The sequence below is a fragment of the Anopheles maculipalpis genome, chromosome 3RL (genome assembly GCF_943734695.1).
Source record: "Anopheles maculipalpis chromosome 3RL, idAnoMacuDA_375_x, whole genome shotgun sequence".
NCBI lineage: Eukaryota > Metazoa > Arthropoda > Insecta > Diptera > Culicidae > Anopheles > Anopheles maculipalpis.
In genome coordinates this window covers 59,378,433-59,400,892 of record NC_064872.1, presented here as the reverse complement: position 1 = coordinate 59,400,892, position 22,460 = coordinate 59,378,433, and the positions used below count along the sequence as shown (strand labels likewise).

Sequence of the window (22,460 nt, the reverse complement as noted above, 5' to 3'; positions counted from 1 at the left end):
ACAAAAGAAAATGGGTAGGGAAAAATCCGAAACGCGCCGAACATATCCGAACGCTATCCGAACGTACTACTCGAATAATGCTACCCTTTGAATAAAGTGCTCGAAACTCGGGGGTTAGTTGTTGGCTTGCTGTGTAGAATTCGAGCCCTAGTACTTGTCAAGGGCTGAATGTACTATTTTTCTTTTATATGAGTTATGTAATATTTGAAAAAAGGTTTATTTATCTATGAAGATAGTTGATTACATTTTTAACAGAACAATAAATATTGGTTTTTAAATTTTTGGCCTATACTGTCAGGAGCTGGACATAAATTATTCCTAATTACATTTAAGGACACCCGTGAAGGACGCTCCTTCGATCTGAAGGGATCTGTTTTTTTTCTTTTCTGCACATGCGCAACGTCGAGCTCTCGCTGTGCTTGGGATAGTGTTTTACGGTACTGTACTTTTCACTGAAATTTCCACAACTTTAAAGGCTGCTTTTTGCAACAACTAAAATGACTATGAAGTATATAAAAAATATTAGTTTCTTTGAAAGAAACATAGTATAAATTAAGCGTAGCAGCTGCTAACTATTTGAGATAAAATCGAATAAGACGTAAGTACCGATGAATTCATACGTTATATAAACTGTTCGGTATGAGGAAAAAAATAAACTTTATTTCTTTATATACTTAGCATAATAAATGCTTTTCATTGTTTGACAAAAATACGTCAAAACTAAAAGATGAAAAATTCCAAATAATATTAAACCAAGAATATCACCAACAGAAGCAATCGTACAAAGCATGCGCAATTATTCGTAGCATTCAGTGAAGGCGGATGTCAAACGGCGGAAAGGAAATTGCTTCTATAAAATGTTTGAAATATTTTTCACCACAAACAAATTTTCAAAGAAAAAGGAGATATTTGTGTACAAATGGAAAAGTTTGTGCATTTCACCACAAGAATCAATTGAAGGGACTTAGTTTTTATAGTTCATTTTATATTATGAGACGTTGAGCGAATGAGGCGTCTGCAGTGAGTTCAGACGAGTTCATACCATACATTCACCTTGAAAACTTCTACCTCACAGAAAGATCATTTTATAGGAATATTCTTCTAAAAAGTTACTAACAATCATTCAATCATTAGTAGGCTATATGCAAAACTATGAAACAACAAGATGAACTGGTCTATTTTAAGTAATTTAACGTGAAAGCAATACGAACATTCGAGAACGTGCAGTACGGCGAGAACTGAAGAGTTCATACGCTGCGCAGCTGCCGTGCTTGTTAGGGATGAAGAGTACTTTTGCTCCGCAGCAAGTATTTGGGTGAGTTTTATCAACATTTTCACATTTAATTGTATTGTGAAGAATTTAAAAAAAGTTGTTACGCTAGTAAAAGCGCTTTTACAGTCTCATAATAATTGTGTTTTTATTGCAAAACTTTAGCAATTTTACTCATATGCTCATTTTTTAAATTTCTAGTTCAAAAAGCTTTGCTGCCCTTTGCCCTGTCTTGCATAACGCCTAGACAAATTTTATGGGACTCTGAGTCCCTTGTTTGGAGAGCTAATGCAATTTCGGTTCGTACTTAGTCCTTTGCAGAGTCCGTTGATGTTACGTCTTCTACACAAGTTTCTGTCTGTGTTTAATATAGCTCATGAAAACTTAGGCGCTTCATGGACAGATGACAACAAACAATTTTCACTGTTTTTACGTTTTTAATCGAATCAACCAGGGAAGAAAAACGGCGATCATGCGCAGTCGGTGGTTGAGACGGGGGTTTCAGAAAAGTTACATCGCCAAGCAGAGATTAAGAATTGTTTAGTTCACGAGCAGAAAACACCTGAAAGCTAGGAAAGAAGAGGATGCATCGTTCGATATCATTACATTCCATTCGAATGCCGCTGAAAGATATAAACGAGAGTAGCAAGCCATGATTGTGGCCACGTTGACCAAACAGCGATATCAAATCTCACCCAACATGTGGAAGCAGCTGTGATTAAAATCGGTAACTTTTATTTTATCATAAAAGCTCAAGAAAGCAAGAAATTCGTCTGGGATTGTAGAATCAATAAAGAAAATGGAGTGCTTTTGAAGCTGACGGTAGGAACCGGTAATCTTTTTCGAAATTATGCTCTAAACTGATTATCCAGCTACGGCGATATGAAGTAATGCGAGCCCAAAATTACAGGTCAAACTCATTGGAAACAGTGATGCCATAAAAAATGAAGAATTTTTGAATGGCCCAAAAGAACTTTAACAATCTAAAATATTTTGTTTCTATTCATTCTTCCACTTCTTGGCTTAACGAGCTACTATAGGCCTGTTTATGACATACAAATTGTCAAAACAAGTTGTCAAAAGCGGAAGATTCGAATTATGACAGCCGTTTGTGTTGTCTGTTGAAAAAAAAACAAAAACTTAACGAAAGGCAAACAAGTAAACTGTCAAGAATTTGTATTCTCTAACACAAACGGAGACTCGTATTTGCCTAACTGTTTTCCGTCAGCTATTCGAAACGGAAAGGCGCCAAACTCACTCGGTCCCGTGTATTTCCAGTTCGTTTTCTTGTGCAGTTCCAATGAAAATGTGAGTATTTTCCTTCAGAAACGATCTTCCCGAAAAAGACGGCCAGAAAGGAAATAAAGTATCGGACAGGAAATATTCTTTTGCCCTTACAGGCGGAAGCTTTGGCTCAATCTCATAACGAATATCGAGGAAACATTTTTGCTGAAATCTTAAAAGAACAACCTCGAGAACATATTAAAAAGGTTTTACACAAAAGTTTCACAGGTTAAACTCATGCTTGATTGGTAAGTTCCAAAGGATCGAACATTCTACGAACCAGGCCGACGTAGTTTAGTAAGATCTTCGGTTATTTTTTCTGCACTATTGCTATCATCGCTCATATGATTTGAAAAAAAAAACATTTTAATATCCTAAGTATCAGCTACAACACAAAATATCTTCTCAAGAAGAACAGTTGTTTACACTTTTGGTTTTGTTTTTAGTTGGTTCCAGCACTTTGACAGGTTGAGACTTGTCTGTCACAAGAATGGTTTTATAATGCAAATTTATTTTCCGTTTGTATTGACGAACTTCTCTTGAGACTTTTCCGTTTGTAAGAGATAATCAGGCCTTATTACTACTTTACTAACTTTACATTCGTCTCTCTACTGTGTACAAAAAGTGGTTTATACTAATGAAAACTATTGCTTAAGGTTCGGATGCAGTTTGTCGGATGATAGGATTGTATTTTCTATTCGAAGGCGGAATACGACTTGTTGGTGAAAGCGGTGTCGTGGTTGACTTGGATAGTCAGTCCTCAAACTACTGGAGAACGGTCCGGAAGATGGGGTTCAAACCCCGCTCTTGTCGTATGAAAACTATCGTCGCTGTCGCCTCTACAACAGGGCCACGTGCATTTCGGCTTTTTCGCGGGCTTGGACATTCGATTTCGACATTCGATTTGAACATCTCAAGGCTGCCCAATACAGCAAATCCACCATTGTATGATGCTTTATGTTGAAGGCGGTAATTTTGTCAATTTCCATATCATTTCCTTGTAGACCCAGCAGGTGGAACCCAGATTTGATGTTGTCTTTTTACACAAAGTGGTAAAAGTAGTCTGCCCTTTGGCTAGATAATGTTGTCTAGTGTCTAATAGGTCTCATCATGGTCTCATAGCGATATTCAGCTATTATTATAGAATGATTGTCTGCTTTGCGGAAGATGTGTTTTAATCTGGTGACAATGTTCAACTGACACAAACCTTTTTTCGGGGAGAGGAATCTTGCATAGGCACCCTGGAACCACGCAAGGGCAGTTTAAAATGCCTCCTTTTTTTAAAACGTTTATTGCGTGCGTGTGTGTGTGTGTGTGTGTGTGTGTGTGTGTGTGTGTGTGTGTGTGTGTGTGTGTGTGTGTGTGTGTGTGTGTGTGTGTGTGTGTGTGTGTGTGTGTGTGTGTGTGTGTGTTATAAATATTACAGAAATAACATAATAACAAATAACAATTCAGTATATTTACATCAATCACAGCATCGTTGTTTCCAGCAATGTGGATGATATAATTTGCAAAAATCTTTAAAACTTTTATTCTATGCGATGGTGTTATTCCGTCTAGAATAGGAACATGCAAATCACTTAGCTTCAAGGAATATCAAATTGGGAATTAAGGCTTTTATTTCTTGCTGCATCATCACCCATGCCGGACAGACCCTAGGACATGAGACGAACTTATGCTCCAAAGTTTCATCCAAAGGACAGTACGCGCACTTCGGAGACGGTATTCTTTGCGTGTTGTATAAATGAACTGTAAATCTTTCATTGCCTCAGCTACCAGTGCTTTGGATGATGTTGCTATTTGATATTTGGTTGGAAGAGTTGTCAGGTGTTGGACATCAATTTTTAAACATTGGGTAGTTTGATGGTGATGAAAATTGGCTTTGGGTCCGTGATGAATTTTGCTCCAAAGCACACTAGCTTTCCCTATGTGTCACGTAGCGATTGCATAGAAGGGCAGAAGCTTTAAGAGACGGAATTTGAAGATTCAACCCACCACGGTCTCGCGGAAGAGCCAGTGTTTAGAAGGGTTATTTATTGGCACAGGTTCAAAATTCTTAACTCTTTGGTAGCGTATCAGCTGCCGAAACATTTGGATAACTATATTCCAGTTGCTGTTCATAGCTTTGCGTACATCATTAGAAAACAAAATTCCCAGCAGTCGAAGACGTTCTTCGGTGCAAAGCCAAGGAATTCTTGTTCATCTATTGTTTTGTCGAGGTTGAGCAGAACCCCCCCACAGATACTGAATGATTCGATCGCTTCTCTTACGATCGGTGTAAGAGCTATTTAGGATAAAGAGATGCATTGACACAAGGGATCGCCTTGTCTTACCGAACGTTGGATGGGAAAGGGATTGGATAGTTGTCCATTCACTAGCAGACGAGATGTAGACCGATTGGCAATTAATCGAAGCAGCTCAACTAGTCTTGGATTAACTCCTAATGAACTCATTGTTCTCCAAAGGAAACCTCTGTCAAAACTCGGTTGAAGGCCTGAAAGAGATCAAATGAGACCGATTTGCCAACAAGTCTCTTTCTTTTCAAGTTTATTACTCGTTCCTTAACTGAAAGTATAGCTTCAAAAATATTTCTTGGCTTGTTGCTACATTTTTGGGCAGGCGAAACTCACCCTCTCGTACCTTCAACCTGGCAAGTCCTGGTTGTCCTGGTGACATTATGCTACGTGCTGCTGTCATTATTGCCGTCCAGTATGTGGGACTAGAACACATGAAGCACAATCAGATTATCAAGCCACAGTTCTGTTCCCGCGACTGCAATTATGACACGCCTTTCTTCGTTGAAGCGGTTGCATTCCAATAAAACATGATGTGGTGACTCTGCTGTATTGGGACAAGATTGGGACAACTAAAAGATTGAACGAATCCTACACGATAGCGATATGTTCTGAAGAAGCTGTGTTCTGCTTGCAGTTCCAGAAAAAGGTAAGGTAAAGGGTTATGAAAGGCTCAGCTCTGCAAATATAAATAATCCTTAGGATCAAATTAACTAATTGCATCAGACAATAAAAGGCAAGATGTGTAGCACAAGGAGCGTTTCTTTATTAGCTGCTAATGAATTTGGCATTTTGCTGTTGTAGTTTTGATTGCTGGCCTCAACCTATTCTTTATACATCTTCGGCCGTTCTACCGAAAACAGAAGATATTGCCAATGGCTAAATAAAACTTTTGGTACATAATCGTGCCTACTTCGGGCTCCACCGCATTTACCGCACCTTCATACGTCCGGTAGTCTTCTACGGGTACGAGTCCAGGACTATGCTCTTTGGCGGTGCTGATATCCTGACAGAGCCGATAGGATAGCCGGACTCATGCCCCACCAAGAAAGTGCTCGTCAGCGACCCGTTCGGCAGGCGGCGTAGAGGAGCACAGCGAGCTCGTTGGCTGGATCAAGTAGAGTCTAACCTGTCGGAGATCGGATACAGCCGTGGATGGAGGACTGCAGCCCTAGACCGAGAGAAGAAGCTGCTGGCACAATCTGCTCTTGATGTAAATATTCAAATTGAAGTTCTTCTGGTGATGTTTAAAATTCTTTTTCTTGTGTGATTTGTTATTTCTTTTATAAGTTATATTAAATATGGCGATCCGTATAAAATGAAACCTTTTTAATCACTTTTTTGGATCTTTTCCATACGCTACAAACATCAAACAGGGGCCTTTGTTCATGAAAGTGACATGCATTGAAGATTTTATTACGCTTTTAGTACAAATGTTGAGCTGTCCGTCCATTAAATGGTTTACACAACATTTACTTGTACAGTAACTTTTTTGAAATCCTCAACATTCTCCCGTTTACTTCCACGTTCTCCAACGAAAGTTGCCAGCTTTATGGAACGGGCCCCATGCGGCGTTCGAATATGAAGAATGACCAACGACGACCACTGCCGCAACGACTTGCTTATCGCCCGCAATCGCAGTCATCGGTACGATCTTTTACAACACACACACGCGCGCGTGGGGATGGACGGGTACGGATGGGTAGGTGGGAGCAGAGGGAGTCCCAAGCAGCCGGGAATGGCAACTGACAGCAGCAGCCGGCGACGACGGCGACGACGACGACGAGAGCAGGGCAATTAAAAACCGAACCAATACGGCCCACGGTGACGTGCGTTGCATGTGCAATGGGGAGGATTGCAGTACACCCGTGCCCGGGGAAACGATCACCAATCGAGGGGGGAGGGGGGGGGGGTGTGGAGAAGGTGGCTGTGGGTGGTATTACATTGGGTGGAATGGAAAGTGAACACTTGTACGAAATCGTATCGTGATGTTGAGATGCGATCGGTGTTTTCTGCCTCTTGCCAATACATTTGTATTTGGCCGCACCCGTACCGGTACTGGTTGTGGCCTTTTTTGTGAGAGTGAAGAGAGAAGAACGAAAAGAAAAATAAACACGAAAAGCAACTAGAAACACTAATTAATTAACAATCCAGCTTCGCGCACCAAATCGAGCGCGCGGTGTTTCGCGGCGGTTCGAACCAAAAACGGGGTTTTGGCGAAGACGAGCCAAAAATCGACAACGCCTTGAACGGTGGCGTGTGGCCCGGGGGGGGGGGGGGGGGGGGGGGGTAGGGTGGTGATGAGGATAGCCTTTTATTGGTGCATTGCGCAAAAAAGCAAAACCGACTCCAATCGTTGGCCCCCTTTTTGGGGGGGGCCGCTTTGGTGTGTTTTATTTGGCATGCCACTTATCCCGGAACGTAGAAGGACAAGCTGGTTTGTATGGGTGTGTTGTGCGTTGGTGTGCGTACGGTAAAGTTTTTGCTGTATAAAGCGGTGGCTAGGTTATTACCTTATATGGTGAAAATTGGTTTCAATTGTAGCAGCACGCAATCGTGGTATTTTGCGCAATAATTCAGACGTGTTTTGGATGTGTTTCTGCTGCTCATCAGAAGACATTTCAACCATCTGTATTAAATAAACGAAACATTCTAGAATAGAGCTGTTTGTTGTTTTATTAATAATATTTCTCGTAGAAAATTGTATGACCTAATTCGGAATTTGTATTTCAACGGAATTATATGGAACACTTCCCAACGTTATACAGACATTTGTTCTTTACAAAGCCCATTTTTTGGGGAAATAGTGCAGTTATGTTAATAATGTTAGTAAGTAAGTAATATTTTTACCATGAAATAGTTAGTAAACAGCAAAATTAAGCCTTGGTTGCGTTCTCCGTGCAAAAAATACACAAAAACCTCAACCTTATCTGACGTGTCTCTAACAATCTTCCATTCTTGTAGCGTCTAGCGCGTTAAAATGGCCATTTTTTCTTCACCCCTGTACAAAACACACAAGCCAATGCCGTCATCAGCGTCATCATCATCATCATCATTGCCACAAGCATAAGCCGCAGCACAGCACAGTACAAACCTCACCGTACGAACATCCAACCAAGGTGAAATTTCACCGATCGAAACAGCAAAATCATCATCCCTAGCAAGCGCTGAGAACACGCACACACACACACACACCAACACACGCTACGTGCACAAAGGGGTCGAAGTTGAATGTGTGAGTGTGCGTCGAAAAAACCTTTTTCGCTGTGCCTCAAATAAATCGATTTTCATCCCTTCCTGTTGATCCCCGCACACGCACACATACGCACCCTTTCCTTGGCCTCTTTCAATGTGTCCTCTCTCCGCTCTCTCTCTCTCTCTCTCTCTCTCTCCACCTTCTTCCAAGCTCCACAACTGATCGAAATGTGAAGCGTCCGATTTTAAAGTACGTTGCTCCCACAAGCATCAAGCGTCGGGTCATACTACCCCACCGAGGGGGTAGAAACGCAGTAGGACAAAGCGAGAGATAGAGAGAGAGAGAGCGAGAGAGCGCACGCTAGCATGATCGAAAGGCAGCAAACACCGCGCGTCATCATGTTTTTCTGCTGGCTGTTTTCGCTGCGACATCGAAAATCTGTGAAGCACACACAGCACAGACCGTCACCACTACAATCAAAGAAGGCTACGGAAAGCGTACGAGACGCACGCACACACTGCCAACACGTGCCCACGTACTAGCGGCGAGCGGTTTGCGTTCGCTCGTGTGCCTGTGTGCGAACGCGTTTATGCTGTGTGCCCGTGGTAGAGAGACCGCTTCCGATGGGGAGTTGAGTTTAGAGAATGTGTGCTCCGCTCCGCTCCGCTCACCGGTCACCGCATCACACGTGTACGACGCGCTATAGCCCGGGGATGGAGCTGTATCTTGAGCACACACATCAGAAACAACCAAAAGGCCGCCTGTAAGTGGAAGCGAGAAGTGCTTTAAACGCACATGTGTGTGACCGAAATGGCGCAACACTCTGCGCAGTTGCAGTAAAGCGTTATTGATCGCGACACGGACCGAACCGAGCCAGCGCTCCTCTTGTTGGAGGAGCATCATTATTAATGAAAATTGCGGTAATAAAAGTTTTATGCTCGGCGTGAAGCATCAAGCAAGAGGCCAGCGGTCGGCGAGCCAGGTTTTCCTCGTCGTTCTGGGACCCACGGAACATGGGGCTTTTTTCTTCTGTTGAGCTTGTTTTTTTTTTTTTTGGTGGAAGGAATCCGAGAGCTGTAAAAGCCTTGCTATGTGTGTGTGCCGTTTGTCATTGGGGCAACGGATTTTCGGAAGGGAAGCGCAAGAAGTGGAGCTTTATTCTTGTGGCACAAGGCAAGGACTATGGAGCCACGAGATTCGTTTGAAATCTTTGCTTCCCTGTGTGTCCATTCGTGGTGGATTGCTGCTTGTTTGGGGAGGTTAGCACGAATCAAAATTATTCTACGGGACGCGTTTTCAATCAATCCTGAGTTTTGTTTCATTTGAAAGAGGGGAACTGGTTTCGTTTGATTGCGGCCGGTTTAATGTTAACAAGCTGGGGATGATTAGAGCATCGGCTGTTGTGCCATCAATCAATCAATTTAATATTTAAATTAGGTTTGAGGACGGCGTTTTTAACATCCGGTTAGAGACGAGCAGATACGAGCATGTTGTGACTTCTTGGTGAGCAAAGTGACTTAATTCTAGTATGAGGCAACACATGGAATGAATTAAGAGCATAACTCGCAACCAGGCCGAGGCCGAGTACAATAACAGCTTGCTCTGGATTCCTGGGGCACAATAAAGTGTGATTGTGGCAAAGGAATGATGCAGAACAACCATAAAGAAATCGTTTAATATCGGGTAAGTTGCATCACTTTGTAGAAATATATTTTAGCTAGCAAAAAGACATTGTTACCGATAATTTTGCTTCAATTTGCTCTTACCTGATGAATAATGAAGAAGAGAAACTTGTGGTTCGTGGAATTTATTTTGGAGGTTAGGAAAACGGGATGCGCCATTTTTCTTTTACGATTCTTACCAAATATCTTCTAGCGACAAATGAGTTGAGTTGACAGTTGTACAATCAAAATTATTTTAATGGTAATGCTTTTGGGAAGGTTTCAATGTCGGAGTCATTGCTAAGTGACTCAAAAACTGAAACAATCTACGATCGAATCCTAATAAAAATTATTTGTCAATGACTTAAACCATGGATTTACAGTTCCATGACACAAGGAACTAACTAGGTTTTTAACATGATTTCTTGGCGTTCTTGGCGCACAAAACCGTTTCGAAGTGATTGTTCTCCATTTTGTATTTCCTATTTTGGTGGCTACACTGGTCCTACGTTTAATCAAAACTACGAAAAGATTTTCTTTCTGCTTATTCTCACGCATTCAGCACGCTTCTCATAAATCAAAAATTGGACACATCGTGTTCCAAAAACCCGGCTCGCTATGAACTTTTATACGTTCTTTATCCGGTTGTTTTATTTCTTCCACCGCACAATAACCGCAACACAGCCCGTCGGGTCATACTTGAAGAGTTTGCTAAACTTTGACAGCCTGTGGTTTTGTACTTGCGGAGTGTTTTGCTTCTAGCAGGCTCGAATGCCAAACTATGCTAACCGAAGAAAAAAACATATTAAAACCTGTAAGTCTAGGCCCCGTTTCGCCCGTTCCCAGCAGAGGTTGCGGTTTTTTGTTCTCGTGCACAATCAGCGAAGCATTACGAAGGTGGAACTGCTGAGCATTAGCGGTAATGAGTACGGCACAGCAAAACGCAGTCGCTTCCACTGTAAGCTGAGATGCTTTGCTGTGGATCAATGAAGAATGGAAAAGAGCGTACCGACATGGATAGTTAGTCAAGTGGAAATGACAAAGTGATCTATTGTATTAAACGCGAAACTTCAGGCTCTAGACAGTGATGATAGATATTTTAAGTATCTTAGCTTGAAAATGTTTCGCGTTCCGAAGCTTCGGCATTTCCAAACGACTCGTTATCTGAAGAAAGATATGATTCGATAAGAAACTTACGTCACATGTTGGTAAGCCGAGATAAGCGCCGTTTGAAAATGGTTGCCTTTCCGAAGCTGGAAACAAACCACATGAAGGCAGTTTCAAAGCCACAGCCAACAATTCTGCCATGTTTTGTACAGAATTATTTGTATTGACAGCTAACTTCTTTGTAGTAGATTTAAAGTGGAGCGATTCGGTCTATAATAGCAAGTCATTTTAGCCGAATCGCTGTGGTTCTGAGGCAAAGAATACGCAGATACAGCTTTTAATACTGAAATTGTAGTTATATCTATCAAAGAATTGAGTACGGGGAGGTTCACAGCCTTAAAACACTTAAATAGTATAAGTGAAGCAAAGAACTAAGCAACATAAACTGTAAAATGTCATTTATTTCTGTATCCTCTTTATTTTACAGGAAACTTTATATTCTTAAAGACATTTTTTCACCTACAATGAACTGTTTATAAACAAAACGATGTGATCGGAGATTATTATCAAGATTGAATTGTTATCTCCTGGTAAAGTAATTCTAAAACAATAATAAAACACTTGCAGCGGTTAGGTGTTCAATCTTCACATGGCAGTAACGGGCGTCGGATTCCGTTTCGACTAACTATCCAGCTATGTCCGGATGGAGTCCGTTTTATGAACAAAGAAGAAGAAAATGCATACATTCTGCTTTTGTTTCGTATTTAAATTTTTTTATAACTATTGGTTTAATGGCTGGTTGTATGTAGTTTGAAAGAACCTATTTTAAATTATTATCTCTTCGTCAAAGACTCTAAATTTGCAGCCATGATGTGAGCAAAGGGAAGGCCGTATATGAATGTGGTTTCTTCTTGGCTTAACGACCTCTAAGGTCATTATTGCTGGCCATCGAGAGGATTTCTAGATTTGCCTATACCACGCAGTTGGATAGTCAAGTCCTCACTACGCATGGACGGTCTCTGGATGGGATTTGAACCCCGGTTCTGCCGTTTGAAGACCGGCGCTCCTGTCGCCTTCATCAGCGGGCTGCCCCTGTTTGAATGTGTGTTAACGGCTATACTGTTCGATTTGTTCCCTGTGGATTGATATAAATTTTGATAAATGCTAATTAAATGGGTTCTAACCCATCTAGGGTTAGAAATGGTTATCGATTAATCTGAATATTTCTTATGCGTAAAAGGTCATTTGCCAATGATTTGTCTACAACAGACAATCACCAACCAACAGTTACCACCGATCATCCAATCCACCCGCCGGGGAATTCGTCCCTGGTATCTCCGTACACCGTACATCCGTACATAGACTGGGAACTCAAACGCTCTCTCCGGGGAACCGAAAAAAGCAGTCACATCGACAATAGTACCTTTACTCACTTAATTTAGATTAAATACAAACATTTTCATCATATCTTTACAGACGGCTCCGTTCATCTAGACTCAGCCGGTTGTGGGATCCACTACTCCAAGGACAACTGCACCATTAAACTTCCTAATCATACCTCCATCTTCTCCGCTGAAGCAATAGCGATTTAATTATCTGCCGACGAAGGACCACAGACCGACCAACCGAACGTCATCTTCACCGACAGTGCTAGTGGTCTTTCTGCCTTAGAACACGGCAACTCCAAAAACCCCCACATTCAGCTCCTAGACTCCATACCTGCATCCCCGACAATCGTTTTCTGTTGGATTCCGGGTCATTCCGGAATCAACGGAAACGAGAAGGCCGACTTGTCAACGACGGTCGGCTCCGTCCTGACGAACCATACAACACCCTTTCACGCCGAGATGCCATCCGCTTCAGCAACACCATCATCTCCCAGCACTGGAACTCCAAATGGCACAACGTAGACCTCAGCAACAATCTCCGTCCTATCAAGAACAACACCTCTTCATGGGAAGATACCGAATCGAGCCACATCCAACAAGTCCTTTCCCGCCTACGGATAGGTCATATCAGCCTTATACACTCCTACCTCCTAGAAAATCTAGTCATTGTCCGCCACATCCTCACCGATTGTCATGGATACACGACATACCGAGCCACCTGCCAACTACACACCGATTACACGACAATTCTATCGGCAACAGCTATAACTTAACCATTTTCATATGTCATAATTGTAATAGTGTTCTATAATATTTAAGCCACATCTGCAATAATTTTGTATTAGATTATACCACTTATTTATACAGAAGAGAGGCGAAGCTCTCTAAAACTCAAAGCCTCTATAATTAAACGAAGAATAGAAGATTTGTCTTGATGTGCCTGGTAAATGTATTTTCGCCATCGTTTCATTTGGATTTACATTTTTCAAATGCTTTCTATACGTGTACTAGCCATAGAAAGGCTTGAAAGAATGGGTTGTTTTGTCTAAATTGCTTGATCTCGGCCAGTAACAATTTAATTTGCGTAACAAGCTGTTCCGGAGTCCAACGCTTAGCATCATCCTAACTATGAATTGTTTTGTTTTATAACTGAGGAACTGTTGAAGTTCCGCTTTCTGCCAAATCCTTTCCTTAGTGGCATACACTCATACACTTTGGAAATATGACCATTTTATACAATTCTTTCAATGGGTTATTTGAGTCTAGAAGATTTTCTGCTCTGTGCTCTTGCACGAATTTCAACATAAAAGATATTTCAGTGCATCTAAAAATAGGTTAAACTTGTAACAAATTCATGGAATCGTTGCGATGTTTCACACAATTGATTTTTGTTAATATGTCATTAAGTGTCTGCCTGTCAACTGCCTGTGTATTTGTCAACAACGCCTGTCATGATTTAAACAAATAAGAATACTGATAACGCAATTCCTCCTGGTTCTTTGCCTTATTCCGGGCATGCTAGATTGTACGATATCTTATCGATATCTTAATTTATAATTCACGGGGCGTTCTTGTTTGGGGCGGTTCAACAGCCCTAATTGATGCGCGTAGCATTAGCGACCAGGAACAGGTATCACATCTCGGCCGGATATTCTCTCCAATTCTGGTATAATTACTTCAACGAATTCAAGAATTGCAGGCCAAGGCAGGCAAGGCAAGTTTTGTTATACTCTTCCGTTTTATAACTTTATACATTGTGACTAGTTTTAATCTTATCATGGGTCAACACCAAAAGCTGGTTGGTGATCAAACCTGTTCTATAATATTCAGTTTTCTGCAGTCGTTTATTTGCTTTTATGTGTTTGAAACAAAGTAATAGCAGAACCGATATTCAGTACGTAGTTCTGATATCAAATCAAGTCCACGTTCAGGGCCGAATATACTGCAACAGAGATCAAATGGCTGGTCTTTGAGGTTTTTAGTCTCAAAAATTCTCAAAAGATCTCATAGATTGTGACAAATTGCACGTAAGATCAGATTCTCGTCTTGCGAAAAGACTTGACTGGGTAGACTAGTTTTTCTTTTACTTAGTAAAACAACCTAAAGTATATTCGATTGGTTGCCAACTAGTTGTTGTTGTCCTCTTTGTTGTAGCAATTGTTTCTACACTTGGGGCTTGCCGAATCAAAGTTAAGTAGAGTGAAAAGCTTTTTGGTTCTGTGTAGTGAATAATGAATCTCGAAAATTGGTTTAAATTTACTCAACGTTTATGATATGCACCGAAGTTGTGTTATATCTTCCCATAAAAGTCCTAAACGTCTCTTAAATCAAAAACGTCTTAAGAAGAAGGTACAATTAATAAAGCCAACAAACCCATCCACCAAACCACCGATCAATTTTAAAAATATATTAAAAGAAATAATTAGAATAGATTAATCAAAAACATTGATAATTATGCATAATTGCACTGTTCCAATTAAAATCATTTAGTTAATAAAGTTTTCTCTTTTTTCCAATGGCAGCAATACATTCAACAGACCTCAAAAATCTAGTTCACCCAGTTCAGTTCACCGTCCCACTTACCCGTTGACAATTCCATTTTCATTCCTTCAAAGCGGCATACCTTCAACGATATCGTGACAATGCTGGGGCTGCCATCCGATGACACTTTTCGCACGGTTTCTGTTACAAATCCTTCACCGGCAAAGACGGCCAAAGACATGATCCGATAGCGAGACGACAGACACCGCAGCTTCCATGCGGCACCGCACGCAGATGCAGCTCTCAGATTGCAGTCGTTGGCTGGCTCCCCACCCAAAATGCGATTCCCGGGCCCAGCATCGATCATCGTGCATGTTGGTCGTGCATCGACGCAACCGGAACCACAGGGACAGGGACGCGAGATAGGGCCGGCGAGCGGTGCAGCAAAGTGACAAGAAAATCAGGTTTGTGCACGAGTGTTCGCGATGCACTCGGCTGCATCTCGAGTTGTGCTTTGGGGCGTGCATGTGTGGGCACGGTGGGGACGAGCACTGCATTGGCATTACATAAAAGTGACATCAATTATAGCAATCAAACTGTCTCGTGGTGTCTGGCAGCTGTTGTGAGCGGATTGTCCGGCCCGAAACCGGGTGGAAGAGCATGGGTGCAACCTTTGGTTGGGTGTTTTGCACGTACGATGCAAATCTGTCGCTGCACACTCCAATGCAGTGCCACCCAGACCCGTAGAAGAGATTTTTTTTTGCATTTGCACTTCCTCCATTCGTGAACCGTCAGCCTCGATTGAGATGTTCATTATTGGGAATTATTCTCCATCGGGCGGGCCGGAGTCGCTGGGTCGAGTGGTGCGTTGGATTTTACCCTGGCGAATCGCTATTGGGGGACGCTTGTATGAATTGGGAGTCAGGAAGGGGGGGGGGGGGGGGGGGGGGGAAACAATAAAGTGTGGGATTTGTAAACGCATCGAGGCCACGTCGTAAAACGATGAAGGCGGCGACGGCGACGACGACGAAAACGACGGCGAATCAATTGGACGTGCACTTTATGCGTTTTTGTCCGCTGTATGCGGACGCGGGATGCAGTTTATTTGTGCAATTAACTTAAGTAGACATTTGCGTTAAATCATCCAGAGTCGATAAATTGTGGTTAATGTAGCAAACGTTAAAATAAAATACTTTTTAATTACTCCCGGGAGTTTCTAACGGTGCTGTCCAACTGTTTGCGAAAGTGTTTCATTGTTTAGTGTTTAATGAATCGTATGTTGGCAAGTTTAATTATTTGTCTTGGCAAATCTCACAACTGTCATTGCTGCACTGCTTTTTGAGGCTTCTATTTTCTTTATTTTATGCTCAAATCAATGCTTCAATGCTTCAAATTATGTCAATTCTTCAAACCTAGATCAGAGAATAAAGTATTCAGTTAAAACGCATTTAATTGTAACTTTAATTTTCACATATGATTTGATTATTTTAATCGAGTTTGCCCGGGATAAGCTAGAATACAAGGAGATACCTTGTAAAATTTGTACAAGATCAACTCAAGAGGCGCTGGGAATACGGCACAAAGTCATCAAAATAAAATAAAACATAAAATGATTACCGTACACCTATTAAAAACCGATTTTATTCTTCGATTTTTCAAACGATTTTTAGAAGAGGTCTGGAATAAATAGTCAATCATGTGTACGCATGGATGATCTGGAAGAGAATCGACGCTGTTTAATACTAAACATTAAATTGAAGCTTCACTGCTTTCTATACATCCACCACAAGTATCATCACAAGCTTTGAATTGTTTAACGTACAACTTCAAAGAACATTTCGTGCTCACAAGAGGCACGTTATTTGTTCAGCTTTGTCCGGAAACGCATTATGCAGGGAACTGAGATCCAGAAGACTTTTAGACCGCACGAAATGTAAGATATATCGCACACGGATCCGTCGGATGGTCCCTTATGGACACAAGTCTTGGACCATCCGAATGGATGATGGAGGCAAATGCTGTTGACGTTTTTAAGTAACGCATCTACCGGACAATATTTGGCGACCAAGGAATGTGAAGAGGAGAAGGATGAATCACGAAATTGAGCTGAGCCAAACCGGACATCCTGACGGTCCTGATGGCGGGGGCATTTTATGGTGGCCTCCAATTTTGGCACGAGGCGTCGGAGAGTACAGCGAGTTCGTTCGCTGGAGCGGTTGAAGCGGAAAAAAAACGTAAAACGTTTACTGACACGAAATTATGTGGCTGTTGAGTAGCATATTCTAGTAATTTTGCAGCTTTAAAAAAATTTAAATGTTCCATCATTTACAGGGTGTTCAATAAGTTCGAATACAACTTTTCATCGATTTTTAGTTCTGCACTCTGTGTAATCATGTGTATTAATATTGGTGTCAGCTTTAGTATCATGCATTAGGCTAACCGTTTCATGTGGTATCCACTAACTGTCACTTAGTTTGTGAACACACGATGAAACAGTGCCGCGATCTTATAGTAAAATTGTTTGTGGGAGGTGAGCAGCCCGGCGACATATTCCGGCGGTTGAAAACTCACGGAGTGAAGCGGAATTTTACTTACACTACCATCAGTCGGTACCGGGAGACGGGCGCGACCAATGACCGTACAAGATCCGGGCGGACGCGTTCGGTGCGGATGCCAGCAGTCATCAAAGTGGTGAGGGAGCGGATCCGGAAGACCGTTGACCTGACCTGTCAATCGGGACAACTCACACTATTATGACGAAGGACCTAGGGTACAAGCCGCACAAGAAACGTAAAGTACAAGGAGTGACGGAGGCTGCAACGAAGAAGGGGCGGTACGCGGGCGTGGAGGACAAGCGCAAACGTTGGCCAGCATCCCCCCGTCCCGAATAAACGTCTTACGGTTCCAAATTGCCGCATCGGTGGTGGTTTGGAGGGCCGTATCCAGGCGTGGGAAGCTCTTTCTGGTTTTTATTGAGATAAAAGTCAAGTTAAACACCGCGTACTACAAAACTGAGGTTCTGGAGAAGGTTGTGGCTCGGGCAATTCTCTCAGGATCTCTTCGGGAAGGTCTACACGGCGAATATCGACCAAGCGAGGTGTCAGGAGAATTTGACGGGGTTTCTAGATAAGATGTCATGGCCACCCAATTCCCCGGATCTCAATCCCCTTGATTACTATGTATGGTCATACATGCTGGCCAAGCAAAGCGAGTATAAAGTGAACACTGAGTGAGTCTACCAATTGAAGAACGTTATTTCCAAGATCTGAGACGAGTTCAAGCTCGTGGAAAAGTACATAGGTGGGGAGGGGGGTGCTGTCACCCAATATGCCAAAAAGATAATAAATAAACATGGCTTCACGAAAAAAAAAAAATAGTCAAAAAAAAAACATATGTATCTTATAATTACATTGTTTGAGCTCGTTTTTAAAGTGTATTCGAATATATTGAACACCCTGTGCAACACATTTCGTGTCAAATATCAATTGCAGATTCTTAGAACACTTCAACCACGATGTCATTTAGCCTTCCCACTAATAGGGACACAAAAGATGGCGACCTTGATGACAAAATTGCCCTAATAACCACTACTAAGGGGTCTTTTCAATACAAATTTGCCTTAGTAGTGCCTTAGTTGGCAGATTTATATCGATTTTTTCAATAGGAGAATGATTGTGTCTGTGTTTTGTTGCTCGAAAATGCAAATCACACCGCGACGGTTAAGTATAATCCGAATATTGCTTAAAAATCGTCAGCATTGGTGCATTGCAATGAAGAATGCATTGGGAATTTAATCATTATTTTCGTATTGTTTCTGTCTCATTGAAATGTTAGTTTTTCTCATTGAAATTTCTTTGATTAATCTAGCATTGCCATTTCCATAACGATGCAACTTCATGAAGAATGCGATTGATAATGTTCTATTGCAATTCTTAAGAGATTTCCATTTTTTTATGGATGAATTATAGATGAATGAAATGAATAAATAATTAGAATAATATTTTAAACAAATTCAATACCAAAAATTGGTGCATGAAGAGTCGAGATCGTGACAAAATCCCCATTCGAAAAAATTTGCAAATGAAGCATGCATAATTTATTGTTCGTGTGGCACGTTACAACAGCTCAGACCGATTTTGATTTAAATATAAATCTCATTCAATTTAACAAGCGAACAAAATTGCTTCGTTAGCAAACATGAGACCTGATAAGTTGCTGTTACGCCTGTTGCCACGGACTAAATAGACAGAAGTTATTGGTAAAAGCTGTTAGACCTCCATAATAAATCTGTTGACAGTCGGAAGGATACACCATTTCCTTCCCGGTGCACAAAAAGCTTTCCCAAAAGGATGAACAAACAAAAGCACAGAAAGCAAAATCAAGATGGTGACCATTTCTGAACGTTCTCAACTTACCGATACGTTGAATTGGCCGGAATCCGATTATACTGCTGCTGCTGCTGCTGCTGCTGTGTGTCTTCATTTGGGACTTTTCGGAGCGGCGTCGTCCGGGAGAAGCAAAACACATTGACCGTGTTCGATAGTTGATGGAGATTTCGTGTCAAGTGTAATTTAGCCTTGTTTAAGCCATGCACAGGCCATAGCAATTAAGCCCGTGGAGAGAATGTGAGTTTCACTTTGCTCTGTGTTTGCTTTCATGGTGAAGGAAGAAAAAAAAGAAGGAGGGAAAAAGCAGTGTGCCCTGCTGAGTCGTAAACGAACAAAATTGGAAACGGTTGGACGATATTATTGATTCGGAGGGTTTCTTTTTTCTCGAAAGGCAATTAAGCTGCAGCGAAAAAGGCGATTAGTGGAGGGCTCTTTTCAGGGGGTGATGCTCGGCAGGGGATCCACGATGATGATCAAGTCAAACAAGTTTTGAAGTTTATGTTTTTTGAGCATGTGACTGCAATTCTATCAAGTTATATCTTCTACATCATTTTGTATTTAACTTTTTAGCGAATTAGACTAAATCGACACAGACATGATAATATTATGGACGAAATCAATAACACTTGGCCATTTCTTTGGTTTGAATGCAATGTAATTTTTCTTTGGAACACAGTCTTTTCTGTTGAACTATCTGTTTTGATGTAAGAATACAGTACTTCTTGGGACCTACTACTGTCAAAATGATTAATAAATTATGAATAAGGAGGAGCAGTGAAGTGCAAGGTGAGTGTGTGAGCATATTGTCGGAATCGTTTGAATCTCACCGGGGTCTGAGGCAAGGGGACGGACTTTAATATTTACTATTGAAAATAACTCTAGAATTTTGTAAAGCGCGGGCTTCGACACCCAGGATACGATTTTCATCCAAACTCTCCAATTCCTTGGCTTTGCAGATGACATCGACATCATCGGACGGACATTTGCGGCGTTGTGCGTGGAGTAAACCCGACTTAAACTCTTGAATGAATTGACGACCCGTCTAAAACGCTTGAATCAAATCGAAGAAGACAAAGTATTTGCTTGCCGGAGGCTCTGATCGTGATAGAGCCCGACTCGGAAGCAGAGTATCAGTTGACGGCGACGATCTCGAGGTGGTAGAGGAGTTCTGCTACCTTGATACGTGCCTACCACGGACTCCACAAACTCCTGCGATCCAGAAGACTCCAACAACACACGAAATGCGCGATTTACCGCACCTTGATACGTCCGGTAGTCCTCTTGTCCGGAGTCCAGAGTTTTGGACTATGCTGACGGAGGACGCCAATGAACTCACCGTTTTCGAACGGCATGTATTAAGGACTATCTTTGGCGGTGTGTGCGAGCAGGGCTTGTGGCGAAAGAGATTGAACCTCGAGCTAGCTGAGCTGTTTGACTGTACAGTTATCCTAAAGGTAGTCAAAGCCGGAAGGATACGTTGGCTGAGGCACGTGATGAGGATGACGGACTCATGCCCCAGCAAGAAGGTGCTCGTCAGCTACCCCCAGTTCAGCACGAGGCGTAGGACCACAACGAACCCGTTGACTGGATGCAGCCGAGGATGGCGAACAGCAGCTCTAGACCTAGTTTGATGCAAATGGATTGGAAACCTGTCCCGCTACTGTCTCGGCCCACCTCCAAAATGAATTTATGCTGCTTATATTCAATTAATGGACCCTCGATTTTGGTAAACAAAAGTTGAAGATCTTGAACAAACAAATAAAGCATTCTATCAAAAAGAAAAACGAAGATAGCATTCAATCTTTAAGAAAATTCTCTTCAAACGGCAGGAGTGGGATTCAAATCTTATCCAGTTTGTTCTCTCGTTGAAGAAGATATTTTTACTGTTTTCTTATCTGTTTTGTAACGCTTATTCCTCGGACGGTTGTTCAATTGCTTTCACGTTACTTTTTCTTCCTAGTGAAAATGTTGCTTTAAAGACTTAAGCATAATTAAGAATGAAGTGTTTTGCATTTCAAAAACAGAACACAACTTAAAGTAATCAACAAAATCAAAAACCTTTAAGCTCAAAAAGTGCAATATAAAATTTCTGTTGTGTTTTCCTGGTACAACTGTAATTAAATTTTCAACCAGTAGAAAACTTTTGGACATTTTCAGAGAAAGTTTGAGTGGCCAGTTAGTGTTCCAAACTGCCTACACTTTGTACCTCCAACACACCTCTACGCAGCACAGCTCTTCTCGCGTAGATTCCAACACCGTCCGGTTGCGTAAATAACATCGACCCATACGCAAGTTTGGAGAGTTGGAGAAAAACCCGATGCTTCAACGACGACAACCACCATCCGAAGCGTTCGAAATTGGCTTCGGTTCTCCAAATTCGAGCAACCCGCCGTAGTCCCCGGCGGGAAAATCATTCTACGATGGAATTCTGTTAATTAATTTTCCCTCCCCTTCTGCTCGCTTCTGCACCACTCCCTCCCTCTCGATTGGTACGTTCCATCATCATCATCAGCAGAAGAAACGATGACGATGGCAACTACCACACACGACACGACAACAGGCAAACACGACGACGAGCACGATGATGATGCGGCCGTCTATGTATCGAGCATTCCGTCGTTTTTACGTACCGTGTGTAAATGTGTGTATGTGGGCCCCTTTTCCACCTTTTTCCATTCCATCCGGTTCCGTGCCCTTCGCTCGACAGCTCGACGAAATCATTCCCAGCATAAGCCGCCCGGTCTCTCCTCTCCTAGCCTTGCGTTCGTTCGTTCCGTAGCGTGCGATGGGAAATGTTTATGGGTGCCGACTGTAAGACAAGCTATGCTCTGCTGAGTTGGCTGCCTTTTCCCTCAGCATAAAACGGCCTATCGGTTTACCTTCTATCAACTGTGCGGCACAGTTTGGCTGTGAATTGAAGCAGTCGTCCGCGTGTTCCTTTCCTACATGTGTTTGTGCACATTGCGAAGCATTAGATACACAGCGTACTAAGACATGGATACGCACGGAGCATAAAAAAAAACAACCACACCGGGCACGGAAATATGCTGCTAAGCTAAGCCAACATAGCGGTACGAAAAACGTACAGCCTGCAAAAACGAAAAAAAAAAACCACAAACCCCCACAGCGGAGCATATTAATTCCACACCGACAAGCATACACGTACACGAGCGGAGGGTTTGCACTGTCGAATGGCACGGGGTGCGATGAAATTCAGAGTACCACATAAAACCAGGGCGTTAAAATGAGTGTGGAGCGCGGGACCGTGCAACGTTCAACATGTTCAAGTACATAGGCGAAAGTGGTACGGTGTGGGATGGGAAAAGTGCGAGCCACGGACGGTGCCGCGCTTATGCTTAGAGTGGAAAGATTTTGCGCCGTACAGAGTGAG

At 42.1% G+C, this 22,460-nt stretch overlaps 2 protein-coding genes across 2 annotated transcripts in view; one reads left to right on the top strand and one right to left on the bottom strand.

The window, feature by feature from the left end:
- The window catches only part of LOC126562612 (transcription factor Jra), an 80,046-nt gene extending 77,872 nt beyond the window's left edge, over positions 1–2,174 (top strand). The window contains exon 3 of the mRNA XM_050219163.1: positions 2,159–2,174. The gene's annotated coding sequence lies outside the window, so the exon portion shown is untranslated. The remainder of the gene's footprint in view (positions 1–2,158) is intronic.
- The window catches only part of LOC126561839 (tyrosine-protein kinase Drl), a 483,362-nt gene that overhangs the window by 72,542 nt on the left and 388,360 nt on the right, over positions 1–22,460 (bottom strand). The window lies entirely within an intron of this gene.